This window comes from Corvus cornix, chromosome 12, assembly GCF_000738735.6.
Source record: "Corvus cornix cornix isolate S_Up_H32 chromosome 12, ASM73873v5, whole genome shotgun sequence".
Lineage (NCBI taxonomy): Eukaryota > Metazoa > Chordata > Aves > Passeriformes > Corvidae > Corvus > Corvus cornix.
In genome coordinates, this window is record NC_046342.1 from 15,084,422 (window position 1) to 15,093,533 (window position 9,112).

Sequence of the window (9,112 nt, forward strand, 5' to 3'; positions counted from 1 at the left end):
CCTTCCACTTACCCCCCTTGTGATGAGGTTTTTGCAGTCACTGACTCCAGCTGGAAGCAATGCAGTAAAGAGCCACATGCCCTGTGCCCAGGCTTGCTGAGAGGAGGAAGGGGAGCTGAACTCCTTCCCTACCACCTGATGTTGCGCAAGCCCTTAGCTACACAAACCTTCCCCCTGAACCACAGCTGTCCACAGCAGAGGTGAACTCTCCTCTCTCCAACATTTATGGGGTGCAGGGTGTCTGTGCTTGGGTCCCTGGATGGGCTACACCTGTGGGCTATCAACAGGCTGTCTCACCCCCCAGGGACCACCTGCACTGCCCCAAGCCTTTATCCTTCAAGGGAGCCTTAAGGGTGAAGTGGCAGGTGCTTTTCTTTTTGGTTTGGTTTCTGTTTTGTTTTGGTTATTGTTGGTTTTTTTTTTTATATGATGGACTTGCTGGCTATTATGCCAGAAATAGCAGAGCTATGCTTCAGGTCACTCCTTGTTTCTGGCCCTAGGAGTTGTCCTTTTCTGGGGAGAAGGGAATGTGCCTAGGGTGTGCTGGATATTTTTGAGTGCATGGTGGAGCCTTATGACACTTGGAATATCTGTCAGGATCCCAAGCTACAACATGAGGGATAAGTGAATGAGATTCGCTTCTCTTGTTAAATGCTCTTTTATCAAGTGCTATCTGGTTTTGGGTTGTCTACCTCCAGTTTGACTAATAATTGCTGAGTGGCTCTGAGCTCCTACATTGAAGTGGTGCCTCTGTGTGAGGTGTTTCCTCGGAACTTCAGATGCCTTCTCTGGTTCTGTACGGAGTTCAGACTCGGATGTGGTCAGGAGGGCTTGTTGCTTCCTGTGCTAGGAGCATTTTCCGATTGGTTCCATCAGGATTGATGGTTGCCCTTGGCTCTTTGCCTGAGGCTGTTGAGGCTTGGGCATTAGTTCTCTTAAATGTCTTCCTCTGGCAGAGTGCAGCAGAGACAGGAGGTGCGTGTGTGCCACAGTGCTTGTAGGCAATGCCCAACTTAGCCTGGCTTACCTCCGAGATACCCAGATTGCATAGACTGGGACAGCTTCCTCACATGTGGCAGCCTCCAGGCGACTGGAGTCCTCCCATAGATCATCCATAATTTGATAAAAGTTGGCTCTCTGTATTAATGTAAGGCAAACCGTTGGAAAAAGCCATTAATCACAGCGAGTGTCGGTGGCTGCTGAGTGCGCACCTGCGAGGCTGCAGCCTTGGGAAACAGCATTTGAGCAATCTGCATGGCTCTGACAGAATGCCTGTGAGTTTTTCCCATTACATCACTGCTGGGGCCGGCACAAAGGCTATCTGGGTTGCTGTGGAAAACAATTCTACTTTGATGACTGATCCAGGCATTTATTTAGGCAAAGCAGAAGCAGTTGCATTGGCTCATTTGATCTGTGCTGTTCACGGGAGACAACTCAGTGCATGCTTTTGTTATACTTGCTCTTGCTTGCAGAAGTTCTTGACTTTTTTTTTTTATGAACAAAACTGTCTATCCCTTCACGTGGCAACTGTGCCAGTGTCACAACCTTAATCATCACTCAAATTTTCCAGATGGGATTTTTTCCAAAATCTGGCTCAGAAGAATTTGCCCACATTTAAGGAAGTCACTGAACATGATACTGAAGAGCTAGAAAAGCATCTGTATGTTACAAGAAAATAAAAGACAGGATGCAGCATGTGCAGGCATGGGTGAAAATAAAACAGCTGCTTGATTTCTAATTGCATGCTTGCTTTTAAACAGGAATGTGTCAGTAGCCCCCTGTGTCCTTTTGCAGTAAAGATGCAAAAGTTCCCTGAGAGAGAAGGAAATCTGTTACAAAAATCACACTGATCTCTGGGGCTATGGCTGGAGCACCTTGCAAAACATTTACTTATTTTTTAAAAATTCATTCTCTTAACATTTCTCATATGTTAGTGGCTGTTATGAAAGGTTTGATAAATGGTTTAAATGAAAGACTTGCAGAAATGGCCAACTGACCCCTTTGAAATTTTGTTTACTCTCTATCTAGATATTAATTAAGATAAATTGACCTTCTGAAAAAGCCCCCAAAAAACAAGTGGGGCTTTCAACAATGTAGTATATGAAAATAAAAGGTGAAACTTGGTGGGAGAGGCTGACAAATGGATGTTATGCTTTTCTCAGGTTTATATCATATGCTGAAACAAGGTGTCACTGCAGGATTTTTCTGTGTCATAGCAGTTTAATCCTGTTTTAAATCTCTTCTAAGGGTTAATATTTCTCACCCTTAAAGCTGTGGGAGAGGAAGGGGTTTTCAGCTCCTTATTTTAGAAAAATTCTCAAAATTCTCCTAATTTTAGAGAAAGGCCACAGTAAATAGCAAGGCATTACTGGTTGAAATTGCAAGAACCCACAGTGAGGAGAAATCTTCTCCACCCTTCATTAAGGTAAAGTCACTGGCAATAAATCTCTCCTCCTAACCCAGTCTTTGAAAGATTCAGCAAGACTTGTCCATAACTGTTTCTTGCATAAAAGGTAGTTCTGGTTGTCCCACTCTACACTCACAGGTTCACCAGCACCCCAGGGCAGCTCCAATGGGAACTATCTCTGTTCCTTCTCTTCCTGCAACAGGTCACACAAGCTGTAGGCACTGAAGATTTTTAGGTCTCCAAAAACCAGGAGGACAGCCCAGGGCGTAGCTCCAGCCAGGAATGCCTCTCCTAAAACCCTGCACACCCTAATGCGGAGGATCATAAAAGTGGAGTCCGGACAGCTGGAAGTCACGTCTTTGGGATAATGGAGTGTGCAGATTTGCATTGTGGTGTATTTGATCCAGACTGAATGTCAGCTCGTAAGGGTGCTGACAGAGCCCATGGTGAGAGTCCCCTCCACAATGTCCCTCATCAGAGCAGTCTTTCACATCCTCTGCCTTTGCTGCTAGATCATTTGTCGGCTTTATGAGCTCTAAGAATGGCACATCACCATCTCTTCCTAGTTCTTGTAACCAATTTTCCACAAATGTTATAGGGTGTGTCTATTTATTTATTTATTTGTTTGTTTTTGCAAAAGGGATTTTTACCTAGCTTTAACGTGTCCTCAAAGGCCTGCTGCAGTGTGAAGCTGGAGGAAGGCAGAGCTGTGTGCGTGCCTGGTATCGCCTGCATGCACCAGACCCTGCAGCTACTCATTCCTTCTTGTGCAGGCAGCTGAGAGCGTGACAATAGCACTTGGATGTCATCCCATTTCCTCTCCCTTAAACCTGAGTGTTGTCTTCCAGGTGTTACAGACGTTTTTGAAGTCAAAACACTTGCCAACTCCAATTAAACTTGTGGTTTGCAGACAAATTGGGAGCCGGCCGGAGAGGAAGCTGCCAGGAGAACAGCTTTGTACATGTACGGGGTTCCAGGACAGCTGAGTTTCCAAAAATTTTGTAGAAATAGTCATCAGGGCAGAGATGAGTTCATAGTGATGTGCCCCTGGTAAGAAGGGCACAAATGCACAGCTGCATAGTGTCTGCAGTGAAGGACTCCTCAAGAGCAGGGACCTGCTGTGGCTGGGTAGGGGGTACTCCTGTTAGAGACTGAAAATTGGAGAATTCAGATTTAATTTGTCCAGCTCGTGGTCCCAAAGTCCAGTCTCAGTGCCAGCTCTCTGGCTGGACCGCCTGCAGGGGCACCAGGGGCTGCCTGGGCATGGTCTGCTCATGGATTTTTTACAGTGAGGGTGGTGTAACACTGGCACAGGTTTCACAGAGAGGTGGTGGATGCACCATCCTTGCGAACATCTGAGGTTAGGCTGGACAGGGCTCCGAGCAACCTGATCTGGTTGAAGATGTCCTCACTTGTTGCAGGGGGGTTGGACCAGATAGACTTTTAAGGTCCCTTCTAACCCAAACTATTTTGTGGGGGTTTTTTTTTGGGGGGGGGGGCAGGGGGAGGGGATGGTAACCTCTACATTTTCCCTCCTTCCCTCTCTATTTGGCTTTTACAAGCTCCAATCCTTTCTTTGCCCCGATTCAGTTTTATATTCCCCACTTACTCCCTGCAGGACCTGGTCAGAAAAGGGCTGATCTACTCTCACCTCTTTGCAAATGATTTCTGGACATTTGAGGTCTCTGTTTATGCGAAGTGTTAATCAAGTTAAGAGGCAGCTTGGGTCCATTTGCAATGCATTTCTTTAAAATGGAGAGGGAAAGAATTTTCCCAAACCGGGAATATTTCAGACACCTTGTGACGAATGTTTTTCAGATTGCATAAAGACCATGTTCAAACACTTGGGTTTTGTTTGGGGACAAGGGAGAAGTTATTTTGATCCTTTTCCTACTTGTAGTATAGGGAACAGACACATTTTGAACAGCAACATAAAGACCTTAAATTTTGTCACTCACTTGAAATGGGACACTTCACCTGGATTTAAAAAATGGATCAAAATGGCCTCAAAATTAAACATTTCCTGCACAAATGTTCATTGCGAAAATATTTTTTTTTCCATGGGAAAATATTGTATAGTGGGGAAACTGCTCATTAGTTCTAGCATTTGATACTATTGGAGAAGTCTTTTACAGTTTTAAAAAAAAATTGCTTCTTTTTTTTTTCATTCACTCTGCCAGCCAAAGTGGAATCTGAGACTAAAGTCAGACACAAAACCAGGAGGAAGCAGTTTATTAGACTGGGGGTGAGTTTTGCAGTGCATCTCGCTGTCCTGCTTTAGTGGTCTTTCCAACCTGGCTGGCAGCATTGCAAAAGCACCCACAGAAAATGTGTCCCTGGTGTTGCAATGATGTTTGTCTCAGGATCCTGGTTCAGCTCCGGGGGATTTCCAGCCCTCTTGCTGCAGTTACTTGCTGTTCTCTGCCTGCAGGCACCACAACCAGCTCCCCAAGTGCCTGTGTGCCCTCTCCTTGTGCCATACCCTGTGGGATTTTGCTTGCTGCACCCTGTCTGCCAGGCACCACTTTCATTTACTGCCCCTGCTAGACCTGTAAAAGCTTCATGCTGATGTCTCTGAAAGCCTTAGAGTGCACTGTGCTATGGCAGAAGAGAAGTGCTTGATTGCTGTGGTGAATGCCAGGATAGAGAGGACTGGGAAACAGTGCCAAATGACCCTTTAAAAAATACTTTCTACTGCAAATGTAGGATTTTGTATGTTCCTTGTAGGAAGTGTTTCTGGTCCAGGCACCACTGGGGCATTTTAGAGGTCAGAGCTGGGGAGCTGGAGACCTCCAGGGAGGTCTGTGGCTCTGATGGCTGGAAACAAGCTCACATCCACCGTTCTTCCCACCAGCAAGACTTTTCCTTAGCCGTTCCCAGCGTTGGTGGCCCTGTGGTGTCCCAGGTGGCCAGGCAGCATTTGGGTTTCCAAAATCAGTCGCTTTGCCTCATCCTGCGAGCAAGAGCCATGCCCTGCTCTTTGCCCAGCACCCCAGGAAGGACGTGCAGGTCTCAGTGGGTGATACTTGTTCCTCCTGGAAACATCTCTCCTCCTGCTGCCTTCTTCCTGACTGTGTTTCTGTTTTTCCTCTCGACTGTTTCTCCATCCTCCACCTCCCCCTGCCTCCATCTGGTTTCTATCTGGACTAAACAGATGTTTTTCCACTTCTTAAATGTCCTGTACGCTCACCTCACCAATATCTAGTGGGGATTGTTCATTCTTCTTTCCCCAGGTGTAAAACTTGAAAAACTGGAGGGGCTGGGGGAGAAGCAGCTTCTCTTAATATCTTGGTGTGCATTTAGTGCTGGTGGAGGGATGAGGGAAACCTTTCCAATTACTCACCTGGCAGCCTAGAACCCTCTTACTCCTTCCAGGTCCCGTTTCCATTGCTAGTGTATACAGAGGATCAGACCTGTGATTTATGCCGGGGCAGTGTGTATAATATTCTCACTTTCATGTTATAAATGTTTAGCAAATCCACAAGGTATCAAAAGAACTTGTGGAGGAGATTTGCTAAGAAGGGCTCGTGGATAAACCTTTCGGACTTGGCTGCAAAGCAGACATATACAGTTTATTGCTTCCCCCTGCTGCAGAGTGACAATAGGTTAAATGTAGACTTTTCCTTAAAATAAAAGTTCCCCACTTTGCAATTCAATCAAGCGGTATCTGTCATGCAGAGGTCTCATGAAGGATTTATTCCCATTTTAAGTAATGTTTTGGAGGTGCACGCTCCATATGGAATACATTAGGCAGCGGGAAGGTTTGCTGGCATGCTTGTGGGGCTGGGAAGGTACATGTGCTGTGGGCACAGGGGCTCATCTATGGGGATCTGCTTTCCCCTCGCCCTCTTTCTCTCTTTTTCCCCTTACATGGCTCTGAAGGTCTTTGAGGGAGGGTTTTCCCAGCCTTCCCATGGAGGGAGCTGAAGCATCAGAGCCCACTGCCAGGGGTCAGGCAGGAGAAGGCCCCCAGGTCCCTGCCCACTGAAGCAGGAACCCAGCAGCTCTCCCAGTGACTGTGGGGCAGAAATCCCAATGCTCATCCCAGCTCAGGTCCTTGAGACAGTGTTGGCACAGCAGTCCCCAGTCCCTGCAGGCCTTGCTGGGGTTGCAGAGGTGGTCTCTGAGCTGCTTTGAGTCCCAGAGGTGCTGGCAGCTACTGCTGGTGTCTCTTTCTGCTCAGCTCCCACAGGTGGACTGAGGGTGGGACTGAGGTGAACAACCATCTTTTTCTCTGGAAAAAACCAGCTGCTTTCTATGACAGGAACTGAATGACCAAGTAAAATAATGTAATTTGGAAGCTGCTCTCTTCTTGGCTTTTGTATTTTTTCTTTTTTTTTGTTGTTGGCTGGACTCTTTCTCCCGTGAAAACAGCAACCAGAGATAGGGTAAGCGATCAAATCCTTGCATGGCAAGTGCCTGCCAGGTATCACAGCTCTCTGCCACCTTGGGAGGTGGGCACTGGCCCCTGGCCACCCTGGCTTCTGGGTCAGGCTCTTCTACTTTGCTGTAGGTTATGGAAACTGTCCTCCTTGGAGACCGTATCTGTGAGCACTGGCATTTTCCACACTGCCTGCCAAGGGGGCTGCGCAGTGTGGATTAGTGACTGAATGTGAGCACAGCCTGCTCTCCTGGGGAATTTGGCTTTTGTCAGGCACCAGCTGCTGGGACAAGAGCACCCACATTATTCTCTGCAGGTGCCTGGCTGCAGAGGGCTCTTTGCTGTGCCACAAATGAGCTGGGAGAGGTCCCCATGGTGTGCTTGGGCACTGGTGAGGAGCAGCAGGGAGTGGGATTTTCTTCTGCTGTGAGTTTGCCTTCATAGGTGTCCTCTGTAAGATCCATGGTCAGAGGGATGCACCCATTCCAAGCAGGTGTGAGCACAGTGCTGCACTGTTAGAGGGGCTCAGAGACATAAAATAGTGGATTGCATGGAGTAAAAAACCAAACAACTAAAAAGCAACAACCTGATCAATTTGAGGCCATTTTAATCCAGATTTACCTGTTACACAGCTATAGGTTTGCAGCACTGTGCACCTTGGCACTGCCTTACCATACTACATGGTCACAAAGTCTGCAGCTTCCCTGCTCCCTGGGACTTTGGGAGTTTGGGCACATTCCCTGCAATTGCTGTCAGTCCCAGAAAGAGCAAACTTAGCCCCATGTACCCCAGGGGAAGCCCATAGTGTGAGGCAAAGGGAAGAGAGGGTTTCAGTTGCTTTTATGAAAGTACATTGTAAAGACAGAGAACACCCAGCCCCTTTGGCCAGAGGGAGCTGGGTCCCTGCTCAGCACTGCACCCATGTGAGGTCCCTTCAGAGAGGAAACCCTTCTCTGGGTGAAGTTGGTGACCCTCTGCAGCAATGCTGGTCTGTGTGACACCAGCACCACTGACAGCAGAAAATATGTTTAGTTCTTCACAGAACATATTTTCCTAAACTTCTTTCTAACCTTGAAGTCTTCGGCCAGAGTTTTGGCATTTCATGTTCCCCAACCCAGTGAAAGCTGAGACTTGGTGTGGAGCGCAGGGGGTGCAGCAGGCGCGTTACTAATGGGATGTGAAAGTGCCATATGGTCCTGAAAAATCACTGTCAGTGAGACAAGGTTGAGGAGCCCCACCTCAGAGGGGCACGGAGGGAGAGGCAATTAATCATGCTCACCTCCTAATAAGCATGTGAGCTCCAATACCAACCAGTGCTCTTGTTGGAGGAGCAAAACTTCAAAGCCTGTGGTGCCCTGCAACCCTGCAGATGCACAGGGCAGTGCTGAGCCGAGGCTGCATCCCACTGGAGTACAGTGTGTGCACCTGAGAGCACTGAGAATCAGTGACAAATGTGATGGGGGTGGCTATAAATGCTGCCTTTGGACAGGGATGTTGTGTTTTACAGGGCTTCACCTGAGGTGTGCAGCTCACAGCATCCCCTGCTTGTCCCAACAGTGGTCTCTGTGTCTGGGGGAAAGTGTGCTCCTGGGGATGTCCAGCTGGAGAACTTTCACTTCTCTTAAAATGTGAGGGGTCTGCAAAGCCAGGAAGATTCAGCTCCCAAGAGCACTTGGCTGTGCTGGCCTCCCCGGGTCGGAGTCCTCATCAGATCCATTGTGTGAACGCAGTGCTTAATAAACACATCCCTGAAGCCCCCAGCTGAGTTTCCCCCACTGGAAAATCAGCAGGTCCTTTTTCTTTTATCTTTAAGCTCTTGCTGGATGAAGCTGAAAGTGGTATTGGGGAAAAAACCCCCCCTGTTTATTCAGGCTTTTCTTACTTTAACTGACTTCCCTTTGTCACAAACACCTCTATTTCACACATTTTCCTCCTGCAGTACCGTCCTCTGGCCACAGACAGGCTCGTTCAGCCCTTTCCACTGTGAGCAATGATGGCACTGGGAGGAGGGTGCTGGAGGAAGAAGCCCTTCATGTGCCTCAGGGAGTTTTTCCCTGCTTTCTACTGAGACTGGTTCTCCAAGAAGGGCCTTGAGGGCATCTTTGAGTTTGTTCTCCTGTCTGTGCCAACGCTGGATCTCCCTGAGGGGCTCAGCCCAGCAGTCTCAGCCCAGCACTGGCACAGCTACTGCAGGAGCCACAGCACTTCATGTGGGGTATCCAGAATAAAGGAGCTCAAACCAAGCTGTCCTTGGCTCGTGTTTAGCTCTGGTTAAGCAAACAGGCTTTGCAAATTCTGTGGTCTGAACAAGCTTCCACTTGTAT